This window comes from Ictidomys tridecemlineatus, chromosome Y (genome assembly GCF_052094955.1).
Source record: "Ictidomys tridecemlineatus isolate mIctTri1 chromosome Y, mIctTri1.hap1, whole genome shotgun sequence".
NCBI classification, from domain to species: Eukaryota; Metazoa; Chordata; class Mammalia; order Rodentia; family Sciuridae; genus Ictidomys; species Ictidomys tridecemlineatus.
In genome coordinates this window covers 30,999,306-31,019,239 of record NC_135494.1, presented here as the reverse complement: position 1 = coordinate 31,019,239, position 19,934 = coordinate 30,999,306, and positions in this window count along the sequence as shown.

The window sequence follows — 19,934 nt, the reverse complement described above, 5'->3', positions numbered from 1 at the left end:
TAAACTTAACCCTAATGCTCACTTGAACCCTATCCCTAAACCTTAACCTAAAACAAACCCTAACCCTAATTCTTACCTAAAAAGTACACCTAGATCTAAAATGGACTCTTCCCCTAAGCCTAACACTTACACTAGACATAGACACAAACCTAAACCTAAATCTACCTCAAACTTATACAATAAACCTGACATTATCCCTAGCGCTAATTTTGGAACTAAACTTACAAGAAACACTAGTCCTCATACTAGACCTAAACTTAGCCTTAATCATTACCCTAATCCCTAGCCCAACACTAATTCTAACCCTCACCCTACCTCTAAACATAGCTTTAACACCATTCCTTACCCTAAACTTAACTATAATTCTACCCTTAACACTAGGCCTAAGCTGAAAAACTAACCCTAGCTTTATTCCTAGACTTAACTTAGTCCTATCCCTAAAACTATCTAAAACTCTAGGCCTAAGACAAAATCTAACTCTCACCCTAGCCTTAGCTCTAGTTCTAACCCTATATGTTACCATAACAATAACCCTAGCCGTAATCCTTGCCCTATAATTAGACCAAGCCTTAGTCCTAGATACCACAATAAATTCAAATGTAACCTAACCCAAAGCCTAAGCCTAACACTGGCACTAGCCCTAACCCTAAGGTTAATCTTATAACTAGTCCAAAACTTAAACCTAAGACTAAAACAAACCAAAGAAAAACAGCCCTAACCCAAAACCTTTACTTAACTCAAACCTTAACACTACAGTAAGACGTAACCCTAGCCCAAATTTGAGTCCTAAACCTTACTTTATAATTTACCCGGGCCCTGACTCATATACTAAGAATTATCCGAGCTCTAAAGACCACCCTAACCTTAAACCAAAGCCTTACATTAACCTTTGGCCTAACTCAAGTCATAACCATTACCTTAAAGCTAACACTCACCCTGACTAATATGCTAACAGTCACCCTAGCTCTAAACACAGCCCTCAACTCAAGCCAAACACTGACAGTAACTCTAGCTCTTATTTGAGTCCTAATCCTGAGCATAAAACTAACTTTGATGCTGACTAATATTCTAACAATAACCCTAGCTCTAAATATGACCCTAACCTTAAATCTAAACCTAACACTACACCTATCCCTAACCCTAACAGTAAAACTAACCCTAATTTTTACCCTGGCCCTTACATTAGCCATCCTGCAAATCTAGCCCTAACCCTAACACAAAAACTAGCCTAATCTGAGAATTAAACTTATATTTAACCCTAACCATAACCCCAACTCTACCATTAACCCTAGCTCTAAGATATCCCTTAACCTAAGAAAAACCCTAACCCTAATAGTAACCCTATACCTATCTCTAATCCTTAGGCTAACCAAAAACCTAACCCTACTAATAGTCCTAACCATAGCCCCCATTTTAAATTTAACCTTTTCTAAAACCCTAACAAAACCCTGACCATTATTCAGGCCCTAACACTAACCATAGGTCTAAAACTGATCCTAATCCTAGACCAAACACTCACCCTACTCCTACACCTAAACCAAAACCTAAATCTAGCTTTAACTTTAGCCCTAGACTTAAACATAAACCTAGGCCTAGCTCTAACAATAATCTTTAACCTAACTCAAACACTAAACCTATCCCTAGACCTAAACATAGTTCTAATTCTGGCTGCAACCCTAACACTAACTATAACCCAGATACTGACCCCACCTTTAGAGTAAACCTATCTCTAAATCTGACCCTACCCAAAAATCTAAATATAACACTAGGCCTAGCCATAACTCTAACTCTATAGCTAGCCCTCAACATAACCCTAGCTCTTACGTTACCCATTCTCCTAACCCTAGACCTCAACCTAACACAAAACTTAGAGCTAATACTAGGCCAAAATCAAGCCTTAAGCATAACCATAACCCAAACCCTAGCTGTAACCCTAACCTACCACTTGCCTTAGGCCAACTTCTAGCTCAAAGCCTAAATGTTATTATAAACATAAACTTACACATATCTCTCAATCTTACCCTAACCCTAGTCCTAATCCTAAACTTAACCCTATCCCTAAACCTACCTCTAAACATATGCCTTTCTCTAAACCTAAACCTAAACTTATTGATAATTCTAGGCTTAATATTAAACCTAAACCTAACTGGAAAACTAACTCTAGACCTATTCTTAAACCTTACATTTGCCATAGTCCTAACCCTAGCTAAAACCCTAGATCTAAATCTGTCTAAATTTAACCGTAAACCTAAGCCTAAACCTCACACTAACATAGCCCTAATTATAAAACTAGCCGTAACTCTACCCCTAGCCCTAAAACAAAACCATATCATAATCCTAACCCTACATGTACCACCTAACCTTATCTTTAATTCTAGTCCTAACTCTAACCTGAAAACTAATCTGGACTCTGACTCTTACCCAAATATTAAACATAGCTCTAATTATCATCATAACCATAAATTTAAACCTAACACTAGACATAGCCCTATTCCTTACCCTATCACTAGTTCTAAACATAACTCTACTTTGTAAATTAGCCATAGCCTTAAAACTAGCCTTATCCTAACCAAAAATCTAGCCTTAACCCAAGTCCTAATCTTAGATTTTTTTAATATTATTTTTTTAGTTTTTAGTGAACACAGCATATTTATTTTATTGGTTTGTTGTGCTGAGGATCGAACACAGCATCCTCCACATGCCAGGCGAGCACACTACTTCTTGAGCCACAACTCAAAATGTAAATCTCACCCTAACACAAACACAAGCTTTAATCCTTTACATAACCCTACCATTACCTATTCATTATCCTATTAATAACCCTTATGCTAAACCTAGGCCTTACCATAACCATATTGATTACACTAAGCCACACCTAACCCCTAAAGCTAACACTTTTATTACCTTTACCTGAAACACTAATGATAATTCAAGCCCTAAACCTAAACCCTAACCTGCCCCAAATTCTCACCAGATTCTGACCCTAATAATAACCCTAGCTCTAAAACTGACCCTTAGTATAAACCCTACACTTGACCAAGCCATAAACCTAACAGTATATCTATCCCTAATTTAAACCCTAGACCTGACATTAGCCCTAGACCTATTACTAGGCCTAAACCTAACACAAACATTAGCCCTCACCCTAGCCCTAAACCTAGCTTTAATAATAACCCTAAACCTAATCCTAGCCCTAACCCAAATACTAACCATTGCCCTAGCCCTCAAACTAGCTATAACCCAATGCCTTACCCTACACATAATCCTAACTCTAATCTTAACCTGAGGCCTAAACCTAACACTAATACTAGCCCTAATTTAGCCCTTTTCCTAAACTTAATCCTAACCCTAACCCTAGACCTAAGACTAACTCTAACTCTCATTCTAGCCCTATCACTAGTTCTAACCCTATACCTTAACATAATCCTAAACCTAACCCAAACCTTAGTCCTAAGCCTTGTCCTAAACTTAGTTCTATTCCTAACCATATATTAAAAACTAACTCTATATTTAACCCTAACCTGAAGCCTAAGCCTAACCTTTAATATATATATATATATATATATAGATAGATAGATAGATAGATAGATAGATAGATAGATAGATAGATATATTGATATATATATACATATATAGTAGAAATATATATAGATTTCTACTCTGTGTCTACAAATGTTGACTTCAAATATTATTTAAACTATAGTTATTAGTTTCATAAAAGGAATACCATTTCTGGTTGTGTATAGAGAACTGAGGGACAGGGCAAAAGGATGAAGGATATGTGATTAATGTAACTTAGCAACTTTGGAGAAAAAGTATAATGAATTGAAGGGGGGAGTTTATGGAAAGGGTATAATTTCAAACTCCTTATCTGTATTCATAAAAGTTCCCTATATATAAAGAGTAAAAGTTAGGAGCCTGAAAGTGGGATAGTGAAAGAAAGAAAATAGAGGAAAAAATAACAAGGAAAGAAAAAAAGGGAGGGAAAAAAACAGAGCAAATAAAGAGGAGTTGAGGTGGGGCCTATGCAATTCTTTTATATTATACAATTCTAGTGATTCATTTTTTAGTCAAATTTTTTGAAAAGTTCTTGGTTTCACATATGTTGAGATTGTGAGGACTATAGGGAAAAGAGTAGTGGATAATGGATGAAAAGAGTAAGAAAAGAAAAAGAAATGTCTCTCAGAACTCTGTTTTCTATTTTTGCAGTAGGTAGAGTTGTCAATTCCTAGCTTGAGTCTCTCTACTCAGGGTGGTGGAAGTACCCAGGGTGAGAGGGTTTGAGCTTCTTCATGGAGCCTCCCTACACTTAGTCCCTGTATTAAAAACCAGGTGCCTGTAGAGTTGCTATTCCACATTGATAGCTACACCTTCCAAAAGCTTGTGAGAAAATTTTGAGTTATCACAGTGGAGGTAAGGGAGTTGGAAAGCGGTACCTAATAAGCTGCAGAAGAAAGCTGATAGCCATGCAAATTGGTAGATTGCAAGTAAGTTTTTGCAAGATAGATTTTATCTATTACCCATATATGGTGTTTGATGAGGTGGGTGGTTTTGGAGTGACCTTGTGCTGGGTCCAGAACACCGTCTGGTGACCTGTAAGCAAAGCTTCAGTGTTGTGTGCTGCCTTTCATTTTTGCAGGTCGTGCCTCTGTGGCTGAGACTGCTGTCTGTACCCAGAGAAACTGTGCAGCTGAGCTTTCCATCCGCACTGAGAGCACCCATGTGGCACTAGTTTTCTTTACATTTCTATGATACTGCGCATGATTCATCTTTTACTTAGCCTTAGTATACTTCACAGGTTTGGGTCTTGTCATTTCAATGGTTCACTGTCAGGAAGCTTTTATATTTTAAGGTTTCCCTTCATTGTGGCTTATTGATGTGAATGAATATTGAGCTGGAAATCAAACAGGGTTAGAAAGAGATTCTTAAAACTTCACAGAATCAGTTCTCAGTGGGCACGCACTGGTTTTATTTTTATTTTGAAGGTAGTCCAAAAATAAAAAATGCAAAATAAACTGTATCCAAGAGACCTTAAAGAGAAAACAGACAAATATGTATGTACTTAAATCAGTTAATCAATGATTTGAACAGATTTTTTTTGATACTACACAGTATTCATCTTTTAGCTTGCCCCACTAGGCTCCTCAAGATTGGCACTTCTAGGATCAATGGTTCTCTAATCAGGTAAGGGTTAGTGTTAAGGTTAGTGTTAGGGCCAGCTTTAGAACTAGTATTAGGGTTACAGTTTGTTTTGTTCAAATTTCTTTAATACTGGGAGATTTACCTTTTACCTAGCCTTACTATGTGGCCCAGTTTTGGGCCTTCTCAGTTCAATGGTTCACTGTTGAAAATAGTTTGTTTTTAATGTCTCACTTCATTTTGACCAATATGGGTAAATGAGAATGGAGCTGAAAATCAGAGGGTTGGTGCTAGCTGGTTGAAACTTCATATACTCAATCACTGGTCTGTGGGCATTCTCTTACTTGTTCCTTGTAACATTAGCAATAAGCTGAAGTTTATCCAAGAGCACATTAGGAGAAAACAAGGCAATATGCATGTACTGAAATACCTCTCCCAAGTTTTTGGTTAGATTTTTTTGATATTGTGCAGGATTCACATGTAAGCTTGCCCCAATATTCTCCACATGTTTAAAAATTTTATGATTTAAGGTTCTCTTAACAGGTTAGGCTTAGGGTTATAGTTATAATTATGGTTAAAACTAGTGTTAGGGTTAGAGTTAGTTTTTTTTTAACCTTTTGGATACTGGGCAGAATTTATTTTCTTTTTATTCTTTTATGCTCCCCATGTTTGGACCTCCTATTAAGGCCAAGAGTAGTTTAAATTTTCGTATTTCACTTCATTTTGCCCTATAGGGGTGAATGGAAATAGAGATGAACTCAAACAGGGTTTGTGCTAGCTGCTTGAAACTTCACACATTCAATCACTTCTCAGGGCACATTCTCTATTTTGTTTCTTGTGGTAGTAGCACAAGGCTGAATTATAAAGAAACAGCTTTATCTGTGAGCACTTTAGGAACAAGCTTACATTTTTTTCATGGATTACTTTGATATTGTACAGAATTCATCTTTTCCCTAGTCTGAATAAGATTCCCAAGTTTGTGTTTTCAAGGTTTGCCAGTTTACTGTAAGGAACAATTTGAATTTTTAGGTTTCACTTTATTAAGGCCTATTTACGTGAATGAAAATGGAGCTGGAAATCAAACAAAGTTAGTACTAGCTTTTTGAAACTAGTACTTGAAACACACTTAGTCAGCTCTTTGTGGGCATTCTCTGTTTGTTTCTGTGAAAGTACCTTATGGTGAAGCATGAAAAACAATATATCTATGAGAATTTTAGAAAAAACAAAGAAACATAAATGTACTAAAATACCTCCCCCAATTTTTTATTAAATTTCTTGATACTGCAGAAGATTCATCTGGTAAATTGTGTCACTAGGCTTCGAAAGTTTGGGACTTCTATAATCTTAGGTACTCTAAACATGTTAGCATTAGGTTAGGGTAGGATTAGATCTAGTTTTAGATTTAGAGTTAGTTTTGTTTAAATATATTTGATACTTGGCATAATTCGTCTTTTACCTAGCCTTACTATTTTCCTCAGGTTTGGGTCTTATCTCTTCAGTGGTTTGCTGTCAGGAACAATTTGTATTTTGAGGTTTCCTTCATTTTGACCTATATGGGTAAATAGAATTAGAACTTGAAATTAAACATGGTTGGTGCTTGCTGTTTAAAACTGCACACACTCAATCAGTTCTATGTGGGCACTCTGGTTTTCTGCTTGTGAAAGTTTCCCAAAGCTGAAACATGCAAAAACATTTTTATCTGAAAGTACTATTGGAGACAATAGGGAAATATACATGTACTTAACTACCTCCACAAATTATTATGTCAGATTTCTTTGATATTGCACAAGATTCATCTGTTAGATTTCCCTACTAGGTTCCCTTAATTTGAGACTTCTATAATAAAAGTTTCTCTAAATATTGGGGTTAGGTTTATTGTTAGGGCAAGGGTTAGAATTAAACCTAATATTGGAGTTAGAGTCAGTATTTTTCATGTATCTTTGATACTGGGCAGGATTCGTCTTTTACATAGCCTCACAATTTTCCCTGGTGTGGGCCTTCTCAGTTCAATCATTCACTGTCAAAAACAGTTTGTATTTTAAGATTTCACCTTATTTTGAACTATTTTTTTGAAGAGAAATGGAGCACGAAATCAAAGAGGGTTGGTGCTAGCTGTTTAAAACTGTACACAATCAATCCTCTTTGGGCACTCTCTGGTTTGTTCCTTGTGAATGTTGCCCTCAGCTGAAACATGCAATTCAACTTCATTCCAGAGCACTTTTTAGAAAATCAAGGAAATATGCATGGACTGAAACACTTCCTCCAATATTTTCTCAGATTTCTCAGATACTGTGCAGGATTCATCAGTTAGCTTTCCCCACTAGGTTCCCTTAGTTTTGGACTTCTATGATTAAAGGTTCTCTAAATAGGCTAGAGTGAGCTATATAGTTAGGATTAAGGAAAGATCTAGTGTTAGGTTCAAAGTAGTTTCTTTGTTTTTTCTTAAATATGAGGCAGGATTTATCTTTTACCTAGCCTTACTAGGTTCCTCAGGTTTGGGAAATGTAGGTTCACTGGTTTGCTGTCAGTATTTCAGTTTTTATTTTGAGGTTTCATTTCATTTCGACTTATATGGGTAAATGGAAATGGAGCTAGAAATCAAACAGGGTTTTTGCTAGCTGCTTTAACCTTCACACTCTCAATCAGTTCTCTGTGAGTACATTCTGGTTTTATTCTTGTGAAAGTATCCCAAAGATGAAGCATGGAAACCTACTAGGTGTAGGTTTATGGTTTGGTTTAGGTTAAGGTTTAGGGTTAGTGATATGGCTTGGTTTTATTTTAAGGCTAAGGCTAGGGTAAGGCAAGTTTTAGAATTAGCATTATTGTTAGGGGTAGTATTAGGGTTTGGTTTAGGAATATGGTTATGATTAAATTTAGAGTAGGTTTAAATTTAAAGTTAGGTTTAGGTCCAGGGTTAGGCTATGGCTAAAGATAGAACTACGGATGGGGTAGGGAAAGAGTTAGAGTTAGGTTTAAGGATAGGTTTAGAGTTAAGATAAGACTAAATTAGTGTTAGTGCTAGGCTTAGTGTTAAGTTTAGGCCTAGGGTTAGTTCAAGGATTATTGTTAGGTTTAAGAATGTGGTTAGGTTTAGGTTATCATTAAGTTTAGGATAAAGAATGGGGTTACTGCTAGGTTTAGGTCTAGGGTGAGAGTTAGTATTATGATTAAAGTTCGAGTAAAGTTTTGGGTTATAATTAAGACTATGATTAGGGCTAGGATTAGGGCTAGGACTAATTTCAGTTCCAGATTTACAGTTAAATATAGTCTAGTGTTAGGTTAGATGCAATTTAAGGGTTTGGTTTAGGAATACATTCAGGTTTAGAGATAAGGGTATTGTTAGTGTCATGGTCATTATTTGTGTTTGTGATAGGTTACAATTTAAATGTATGTAACAAATTAGAATAGGTTTAGGATTAAGGTAATGATATAGTTAGGTTTAAGTTTCAAGTTTGGTTTAGGGTAATGGATAGGGTTAGGATTAGGTATATGGTAAGGTTTAGGCTGACGGTTAGCATTAAGGTTAGGATTATGCTTAGGGTAATGAATAGGGTTAGAGCTAGGGTTAGAGCTAAGATTTTGGTTATTATTAGTGAAAGTTTTAACGTTACGATTAGGGTTAAGGTTAAAGCTGAATTTAGGGCTCAGATTAGGCTAGGTTTTAGGTTAAGTTAGAGTTAGGTTTAGCATTATGGCTAATGTAATTACTATGTAGCAATTAGGGCTAGTTCTAGTGTTAGACTTAGGGTTAGGGCTAAGTCTACTCTTATTTTTAGGGTTATGTTTAGGGTGATGTTTAAAGCTAGGGTAAGTTTTAGTGTAAGAATCAGGGTTAGGGTTAGTTTCAGTGTTCTGTTTAAAAGTAGAATTAGGGCTCGGTGTTAGGGCAAGTTGTAGGGTTAGGGTTTTCATTAGGTAAAGGGTTAGGGCTATGGCTTGGTTTTGTATTAGTGCTAGGGCTAGAGTTAGGGCTAGTTTTATGAGTAGTGCTATGGTTAGGGTTAGTGTTAGGTTTAGGCTTAGGCTTTGCATTAGGGTTAAATTTAGAGTTTAGTTTTGATATAGGATTTGTGCTAGGGCTAAGAAAATGGCTAGGGTTAGGTCTAGTGTTAGGGCTAGGTTTAGAGTTGGAGTACAGTATATTTTAAAACTAGTTTCGAATTAGGGAGAGAGTTAGAATTAGTTTTAGGGCTACATTTAGGGTTAGGGTTAGTTATAGGCCAAAGTAAGGTCTAAGATTATGGATAGGGTTGGCTTTAAGTTATGCCTAGGTTTAAAGTAAGGATTATGATTAAGGCTATTTTTAGTCCTAATATGGGCTAGGGTTTTTGTTCAGGGTATTGCTAGAATTATTTCTATGGCTAATGTCAGGTTCAGGATTATGGTTATGGTAGTTTAAGGTTAAGTTTTGGCTAGGTCTAATGTAAAAATTATGTTTAGGGTAAGGGTTAGGTTAGAGCCAAGGGAATAATTAGGGTAAGAGTCATGGTTAGGGTTTTTTTGGGGAGGTTTGAAATTAGGGTTAGGGCTCAAATTAGTATTAAGGTTAAGGTTAGGCTAATAATAGGGTTAGATTTAGGGTTTATGTTAGGTTTAGGGTAATTGATATTGTTGAGTTTAGTGATAGGTTTAGGGTTAGGATTAGAGTTAGCAATTAGGGAAAGGGTTATGTTTATAGTTAGAATTAAGTTTAGGGCTTGAATTACGGTTAGGATTAGGTCTTGAGATAGGGTTAGACCTAGAATTAGCATTAGGATATCGTTTATTATTAGAGTAATGTATACAGTTAGAGCTAAGGTTATAGCTAGATTTATGGTTAGGATTCGGTGTTGAGTTAGTGTTAAGTTACAGGATAGAACTAGGGTTTAGAGTTCGTGTTATGTTTACTGTAAGTGTTAGGTTCTGAGCTATGTTTAGGTTTAGAGCATGGGTTAGGTTCAGAGTTATGTTTAGGGATAGGATTACAGTAGGATTAGGTTAGGGGAATTGTTACAATTAAGTTTAGTTTTAGTGTTAGAGTAATAATTACGGTTAGATGTAGGTTTAGAGTTAGGGAAAGGGCTAGATTTAAGTTTAGGGTTAGAGTTAGGTCTATGGTTATGTTTAGGTTTACTTTGAGGGTTGGGTTAGTTTTATGGTTAGGCCTACAGTGAGTAATAGTTTAGGATTAGGTCTAGGTTTAGTTTTCTGTTTAGTGTTAGGATTATGGTTAGGTTTAAAGCTAGGGTTACAAAAAGTTTTCGGGTTAGATTTAGGGTAATGGTAAGTTTAGAGCTAGGGTTATGGCTTGTGTTAAGGTTAGGATTAGGACTAAGTTTAGGATTATATTAAGGGATTGTTCTAGATTTATGTCTATAGTAAGGGTTAGGTTTGGAGCTATGGTTAGGAAAAAGATGAGGGTTATGTTTGAGTTAAAGCTCGGGTTAGTGTTAGGGTTATGGCGAAGTTAAGAACTATGATTAGCTCTGATTTTGAGTTAGGTTTAGGCCTAGTATTAAATTGAGGGCAATGTAAGTGCTAGAATTATTATTAGGGTTAGATTTAGGATTAGGGTTATTCCAAGATCAAAAGTTAGGTTTAGATTTTTAGTTAGGGTAAGGTTTGAAAGTAGGTTTACTGTTAAAGGCTTAGTCAGAGTTTGGGTTAGAGTTCAAGTTAGGGTTACAGCCAGAATTAGGATTACGTTTAGGTCTAGGGGTAGGGATAGTGTTTGTGGTAGTAGAAGGGTTATTTGTTTCCTACGACTAGGTTTTTGTTTAGGTCTAGGGCTAGAGACAAGGCTAGATTTAGGATTAGGTTTAGGTCGAGGGCTAGTGTTGGGTTTTAGTCTAGGTTTAGGGTCAGGTTTAGAGTAGGATTTCTGTTAGGTTCAGGATAAGGGTCAGTATTAGTGTTCTGGTTTGGAATATGATTAGAGATAGATTGAGGGCTAAAGTCAGGATTATTAATAAGATTATGATTTGGGTTAGCTATAAAAATTAGGCATAGGTCTAAGGCTGCTATGAGGGTTAGGTTTATTCATAGGGTAAGGTATAAGCTTACAGCTGAAGCTAGGACTAGAGTTAGGGTTCGGATTCAATGTAGTTTTAGGCCTCAAATTAGGGCTAGTTTTTGTGTTAGAGTTAGGGCTAATTACAGAACAATGTCTAATATAAAAACTAGGGTTACAATGAGGGTTAGTTTTAGCATTCGGGTTAGTTGCAGGTCTAGTGTTAGGGCTAAGTTTATGGGTAGGATGATATTTAGAGCTAGGGTTAGTGTCAGGATATAAGTCAGGGTCAGGCTAAGGGTTAGGACTTGAATAAAGAATAGGTTTACTTATAGGTTTTAGTTTAAGGTTAGGAGGGTGTTTAGAAGTAGGGTAAGTGTTAAGATATGAGTTAAGGTCAGGGTAAAATTTAAGGTTAGGGTTAGGATTCAAATTAAGGCTATGCTTAGGTCTAGGTGTAGTGTTTTGTTTGGTTTAAATTAAGGTTTATGATTAGGGCTTTTCCTCAGTTTGTTTTCCTGCTAGGGTAAGGATTAGGGCTAGTTTTATGATTAGCATTAGGGTTAGGGCTAGTTTTAGTGTTAGGCTTAGGCTTCGGGTTAGGGCTAAAACTAAAAATACTGCAAGGGTTAGGGCTAGGTTTAGGCTTATGGTAATAGATAGGCTTAGAACTAGGGAAAGGGATAGTGTGAGAGTTATAGTTAGTCTTAAGTCTAAGGATAGGTTTAGTTTTAGGTATAAGTTAGCAGTATGGCAAGTGTTAGGGTTTGCTCTAGGTTGAGGGTCACTTTTAGACATAGGATTTGTTTTAGGGTCAGAATAAACATCAGGGCTAGCATAAGAGTTTGTGATAGGAGTAGAGCTAGAATGAGGGCTAGTATAAGGACTATTAATAGGGTTTGGATTTTTGTCAGTCTAAGGATTAGGGATAGGTCTAAGTTTACCAGTAGGGTTAGGGTTTCACTTAGGGTAAGATAGAGAGTTAGAGCTCGGTTGAGGGCTAGAGTTAGGGTAGGGTTAGGATTAAATTTAGATTTATGGTTCAAATTAGGGCTAATTTTGTTAGGCTTAGGACTAGGGTTAGGGCAATCATTAATATAAGAGTTAGAGTTACAATTAGGGTTAGTTTTAGGGTTAGGCTTAAGGTTAGTGGTAGTTTTGGGGATAAATTTAAAGTTAGGTTGATATTTAGAGCTAGGGTTAGTTTTATGATGTGAGTCAGGGTCAGGGTTATTTTTAGGACTTAAATAATGGCTAAGGTTACTGTTAAGTTTTGGTTTATGGTTACGACGGTGTTTCAAGATTTTTAGCATATAAGACAGTGTCAGGTATACTTTTAAGGTTAGGGATAGGACTCAAATTAAGGCTATGGTTAGGTCTAAGTGTTAGGGTTTGACTTAAGTTAGATTTAGTGTTAGGGCTATTGCTCAGTTTTGTTTTACTGCTAGTGATAGGGTTAGGGCTAGTTTTATGATAAGCTTTAGGATTAGGTATATTGTTAGTGTGAATATTAGACGCAAGAATAGGGCTAGAACTAAGAATTAAACAAAGGTTAGTGCTAGCATTAGGGTTATGGTAAGGGCTAGAATTAGAACTAGTGATAGTGCTAGTGTGAGAATTATTGTTAGTCTTAGGGCTAAGGTTATGGTTAGGGTTAGGGATAGGGCTAAATAAGGGTAAGGATTAGGTATATGTTTAGTGTTCAGTTTAAGTATAGAATTAGGGTTAAATTTTGAATTTAGTATAGGGTAAGCTAAGTTAGTTTTAGAGGTGATGTTTAGAATAAAGGTTAAAAAAGGGGTTATTATTAAGGCTAGGTTTAGGGTTAAGATGAGGTCTAGAGTTTGCTTTAAGGTTAGGGCTAGAATTAGGAGTATGCCTAATTTCAAGTTTAGAATTATTTTTAAAAATAGTTTTATTGTTAAAATTATGGGTATGTCTACTTTAAGGTATAGGTTTAGGGTAAAAGTCAGTTTTAAGACTAGGGATACTATTAAGGTGAAGTTCCAGTTTAGGGTATGGAATAGGTTAAGCCTTAAAGTTATGGATTGAATTAGCATTAGGGTAAGGGTTTTGGGTAATGATAGGCTTATAATTAGGGTTCATGTTAGGTTTAGGGAAGTGGAGAGGGAGAGGTTTAGAGAGAGATTTAGGGTTAGGCCTAGGGTTAGCATTAGAATTAGGATTATTGTTATGGTAAAATATAGGGTTAGGGCTAGGGTTAGGGCTATGGTTATGGTTATATTTAGAGGTAGGACAAGGACTAGGTTTAGAGTTAAACCTGGGGTTAGGGCTCAAATTAGGGCTAGGATTTGGGGTAAGTTAGTGCTAGTGTTAGGATTATGATTAATGTTAGTACAAGAGTTAAAATTAGGGCTAATTTTAGGGTTAAGATTAGGCCTAGGTTTAGTGTTAGATTTAGTGTTAAGATTGGGGTGATGTTAACACCTAAAATTAGTGTCAATGTCACAGTCAGTGTCAAAGTTAGTTGTAGGGATCGGTTTAAAACTCAAATTAGGGCTAGGCTTAGAATTAATTGTATGGTTAGGGTTTGGTTTAGTTTAAAGTTTAAGGATAGATCTTATTTTTCTTTTAGGCTAGGGCTAGAATTAGAGCTACTTTTAGGATTAGTGTTAGGTTTAGGGCTAGTGTTAGGGTTAAGCTTAGACTTCAAGTCAGTGTTAGATTTAGAGATAGATTATGATCTAAGATTAGTGCTTGGGCTTTGAATAGGGCAAGGCTGGGAGTAAGTTTAGAGGTAGGGTTACGGTAATGTTAATAGATAGAGTAAGTATTGGTGATAGGGCTAGTATGAGAGTAAAATTTATTCTTAAGTCTAAGGTTATGAGTAAGTTTAAAGAGAGGGTGAAATTAGGAAAAGATTAGGGTTAAAGTTAATATTGAAGTTAGAGCTAGGGTTAGTTTTAGAGTTAGAATTAATTTAGGTTTAGGCCTAGGATAAGGGTTGAGCTTTCTGTTAGGGTTAGGGCTAGGATTAGGGTTAGGGCTAATTTCAGGTGAAGGGTTACGGTTGAGGAGAGGACAGTTTTAAGATTAGGTTAATGGCTATGTCTAGTTTAAGAGTTAGGTTTAGGGTTAAAAGTCATGTTTAGAGCTAGGGGAATTATTAGGGTCAGGATAAGGTTAGAGTTTGGTTAAGTTTAGGGTTTAGGGTTTAGGTTTAGCGCTCAAATAAACATTAGGCTCAGCATTTTGGTAATGATAGGTTTTGTTTAGGGTTCAGGTTAGGTTTTTGGTCATTGATAGAGTTAGTTTTAGTGATAGTTTTATTTTATTTTATTTTTTTTTTAGGCCTAGGGTTAGCATTAGGGTAAGGGTAATGTTAGGATAATGAATAGGGTTAGAGCTAAGGTTAGGGCTATGGTTATGGTCATGAATAGGTTTTGAGTTTGGGTTAGCCTTAGGGTTAGAACTAGGGTTAGTTTAAGGGTTATGTTTAGCATAAGAGTTAGGTTTAGAGCTAGATGTAGGATACAGCGAGGGTCAAATTTAGAGTTAGGTCTAGGGATAAGACTAGAGTGCGGTTAGAGTTAGGATTGGATTAGGGATACCATCATCATTACGGGTATGGTTAGGGTTAGGATAAGAGTAATAAATATGGATAGATGTTGGCATAGGGTTAAGATTAATTTTAGATTGAGGTTTACATTTAGGGTTAGGAGTATTGTAATGTTAAGGTTTATGGTAAGGGTTAGAGTTCGAGCTATAGTTAGACCTATGGTGAGTGTGAGGTTTAGGGTTAGGTCTAGTGTTAGTTTTCTGGTAAGGTTTACGGTTATGATTAGGACTAAAATTAACAATAGTTTTAGGGTTATTTTTTAGGATAATGGTTGGGTTTAGAGCTAGGTTTAGTGCTAGGGTTAAGTTTAGGATTAGGGCTATTGTTAGAGCTATATTTAGGTATAATTGTAGGTTTATGTTTAGGATAAGTGTTAGGCTTTGAGATAGGGTTAGGAATAATCAAATGTTAGGTTAGGGTTAGGGTTAGCATTATGCTTAGGCCTAGGATTAGCTCTAGGTTTTGTGTTAGGTTTAGGCCTCGGTTTAAGGCTATGGGTAATGGAAGACCTAGGGTTATGATTAGGACTAGTTTTAGTGTTAGGATTCTGGCTAGGTCTTGTGTTAGGTTTAGATTTTTTTGTTAGGGTCAGATTTAGAGTAGGTTACTCTTAAAGATGGGGTAAATGTTTGGGTTAGTGTTACAGTTAGGGTTACACCCAGAATTAAAACTAGGATTAGGTCTAGGAATAGGGTTATTGTTTATGTTAGATTTTTTTAAAAGCTAGGGATTTTTTTTTAATTGCAGGGCTAGAATTAAGGTTAGATTTATATTTGATTTAAGTCTAAGTGTAGTGTTATGTTTTGGTTTAGGGTTAGGGCCAGGTTTATACTTAGGGTTAGTTTTAGGGTCAAAATAATGGTAAGGTTAACATTAGTGTTTGAAATAGTGTTAGAGCTAAAGTGAGAGTAGAGTTTTGATTATTAATAGTGTTAGGGCTTTTGTTAGCTTTAGGATTAGGGATCGGTCTATGGTTACCAATAGGTTTAAGTTTTTGCTTTAGGTAAGGGATAGGCTAGCGTTAGGGCTAGAGTTAGGGTTAAGTTTAGGGTTAAGTCTAGGTTTAGGGCTGAGATTAGGGCTATTTTTTGTGTTAGGTTTAGTGCTTGTGTTATGGCAATTAATAATGTAACAACTAGGGTTATAATTAGGGTTAGGGTTAGAGGTAATTAAAGTTAGGTTTAATGTTAGAATAATATATATAGCTATTTTGTAATAGGATGTGATTCAGAAACAGTGGTAGTTATAGGGTTAGGGTTAGGACTCAAATGAGGGGTTGAATTACTGTTAGGGTGCAGTTTAATGTGAGCACGGTCTTTAGAGCTAGGGTGACTGTTAAGATATCAGTCAGCATCAAGTTTATTGTTAAGTTTAGAATTATGACTCGAATTATGGCTAGAGTTACTGTTAGGGTTCAGTTTAAGTTAAGGGTGGTGTTTAGAGATAAGGTGAGAGTTAGGATATCATTTGGGGTCAGGGTTAATTTAAGGTTATGGTTATGACTAGGGTTAGGCCTAGGGTTAGGGTTTGGGTTAAAATTAAGGCTAGGTTTATGTCTAGGATGAGGGCTAGGGTTTGTTGTAGGGTTGGGTCAAGAATTGGGCTAGGGATAATGTAAGGTCTAGTGTTACAGTTAGGAGAGATTTAGAATTAGGTCTATGTCTTAATCTAGTGTAAGTGTTAAGTTAATGTAAGGGTAAATTTTAGAGCAAGGATACTTTTAGGTTCAGGGTCAAGGTTACAGTTTGCATTAGGTTAAGATTAATAGATAGGGCTCAAATAAATATTAGGGTTAGAGTTAGGTTTTGGGTAATGAATAAGGTTATATTTAGGGTTCATGGTAGGTTTAGGATAATGGAGAGATTGCGGATTTGTGGTAGTGTTAGGGTTAGGCCTAGGGTTAGCATTAGAAATAGAGTTATTATAAGGGTAAGGTATAAAATTAGGGTTAGGGGTAGGGGTAGGGATAAGGCTAGGGTTATGTTTAGGTTAAAGTTTAGGCTTTGTGCTATCTTTAGGTTTATGTTGGGGTCAGGCTTAGGGTTAGGGCTGGGTTTAATGTTAGGGTTTTGCTTATGAATGACTCTAAACCAAAATACAAAACTGACACAAGACCTAGCCATAATCCTAACACTAAAATAAGCACTAATTAGAATCCTAGATCATACATTACCCATAGCACTACCACTAGACCTAAACCTAACAAAACCTAGCACTAATCCAAGCTCTAGAGTCATTTTTAGACATAGGTTTCATGTCAGTGTTAGGGTCACTGTTCATATTTGAGTTAGAAAGCCAGAATCAGGAATAGGGTTAGGTCTAGAGGAAGTGTTATTATTTAGTTTAAGTTAAGGGATATTTTTAGGGCTAGAACTAAGTTTTTGTTTACATCTAAGGCTAGAGTTATTGGTAGATTTAGGATTAAGTTTAGGTCTAGTGGTAGTGTTAGGGTTAGGTTTAGGTAAAAGTTTACTTGTAGAGCTAGTTTCAGGGTTTAGTTTAGGATTAAGGTCAGGTTTAGACCGATAATTAGTGTTATGGTTAGAATAAATGTGAAAGTTAGAATATTCAAGGACATGAATTTAATGGGCTACTGGATACAGGTGCAGACCTTAGCATTATCTCTCGTCAAAAATGGCCAAAACATTGGCTATTACAGCAAGCCACTCAAATGCTTTGAGGCCTAGGAGTGGCGACTAATCCCCATAAAAGTGCAATGGTATTAGATTAGAAGAATCCTGAAGGATGTGAAGGAACTATACAGCCATATGTATTGGATCATCTTCCTGTAAATTTATGGGGACGAGATTTCTTAGATCAATTAGGTTTGACATTAATAAATAATATCAATCAAAATGCACCCACTATTATGGCTAGAAAAGGTTTTAGGAAAGGAAAAAGATTAGAAAAACAAGAACAAGGTATAGAAGCACCAATACAAATAAAGCAAGGAACAGAAAGACATGTGTTGGATTTTCACAAAGCGCCACTGAGACAATAAAAATTACATGGAAATCAGAAAGACCAGTATGGGTTCCTCAGTGGCCCTAAATTAAGAAAAAATACAAGTAGCCCATAATCTGGTCTAACAACAATTAGTGGAAGGACATATACAACCTTCTGTATCTCCCCATAATACTCCCACTTTTTTCATCAAAATGAAATCTGGTAAATGGAGATTATTTCAAGATTTAAGAGCCATTAATAATAAAATGGTCATTATAAGACCTGCTCAATTGGAAATTCCTCAATTGTCTGCTGTACCAAAAACTTGGTATGTTTTAGTTATAGATATTAAAGATTTTTTTTTTCAATTCCAATTCATCCTGAGGATAATCCATGTTTTGCATTTACTATCCCTGCACTAAATCATTAAGGTCCTGATCAGAGATATGGATGGAAAGTACTTCCTCAAGGGATGGCTAACAGCCCAACTATGTGTCAAATTTATGATAATAAATAATCCAGCCACTTAGAAATCAAAATCCTCAGCTACAAATATTTCACTATATGGATAATATATTATTAGCACACAAAGCTAAAAACACATTGCTAAAATGTTATGCCACACTTACAAACTTATTAAAAAAATATAATCTAGAGATAGCAATAGATAAAGTAAAATTAAATTTTCCAATTAATTATTTAGGAGTTCTAGATCAACTAAAAGATAAACTCAAATCACTTCATGACTTTTAAAAGTTATTAGGAGACATAAATTGAATAAGGCCTTATCTTGGTATTCCAACAGGAGAATTGGGACCTTTATTTGATATCCTAAGAGGTCCATTTGATCCAAATTCACCCCGAATATTAACGCCTGAAGCAAGAAAGGCATTAAAAATCATTGAAACTTATATGGAAAATATGAATTTGGATAGAATTGATGTAAGTTTGCCTTTATTATTTATTGTACTACCAAGAAAAAATATTCTTAGAGGAGTACTTTGGCAAAAAGGTTCATTAATATGGATACATTTATCTTATTCTCCTAACACTGTTCTTACTAGGTATTCTGAGGCTGTAGTACAATTAATACTCAAAGGAATAAAAACAGCAAAGGCAGTGTTTGTAATTTCTCCCAATAAAATTATTACTCAATATACTGTGAATCAAATTGATGAATTAGCTAATGAGTTAAATACTTGGGCAATAATCATGTGCAAATCTAATGTTTCATTTGATAACCACTTACCATCTAATCCTTTATTGTCTTTTTGGTCATTGAATCCTGTAATTTTTCCAACAATGACAAGAAAAACACCTATCATAAATGCTCCAAATATATTCACTGATGGGTCAAATAATGATACAGCAGCAATAGTTACACCTGATCAAACGTTTACATTTTTAGTACCCAAACAATCAGCTCAAAAGGTAGAGCTTAATGCAGTATTACAAACTTTTGTGATTTTTAAAGATTCTGTATTTAATTAATTTTCTGATAGTCAGTAAGTAGTTAATGCTATAATATCTCTTGAAGATGCTGGTAGGATTGCCCCTTCTTCTACTGTTTTCTCTTTGTTTTTTACTATACAAAGTTTAAACTGGGACAGAAAAGATTCATTCTTTATACAACATATCAGGGCACATACAGGATTGCCTGGAGCTCTTAGTTTGGGCAATGATTTAGCAGATTAAACTACACATGACATACATATTTTCTCTACACTAGAAGAAGCTATAAATTTTCATAAAAGGTTCAATGTCAATGCTAATACTTTACAAAAGCACTTTAAAATAACTAAGGAACAAGCTAGACAAATAATAAAACAATGTCAAAATTGTGTGACCTTTCTACCACAAGTTAATCTTGGAGCCTTTCCTAGAGGATTGATACCTAACCATATTTGGCAGATGGACGTCACACACTTGCCAGAATTTGGAAAATTAAAATATTTGCATGTTACAGTTTATACTTCTTCTTGATTTTTGATGGGCTCTCTTCATGCTGGAGAAAAAACTAAAGATGTTATAGCTCATTGCTTAAAAAATTTTGCCCCTGTGGGCATTCCAAAACAGTTAAAAACAGATAATGCCCCCGGTTATACGTCTACCTCTTTTAAACAATTTTGCTCATTATTTGGCATTACTCATGTAACAGGAATCCCATACAATCCACAGGGACAAGGCATAGTTGAAAGAGCTCATCAAACTATTAAAATGTACTTATTAAAGCACATTGGGGAAGGGGTATATATTTCCCAAAGATAAACTTAAAGTAAC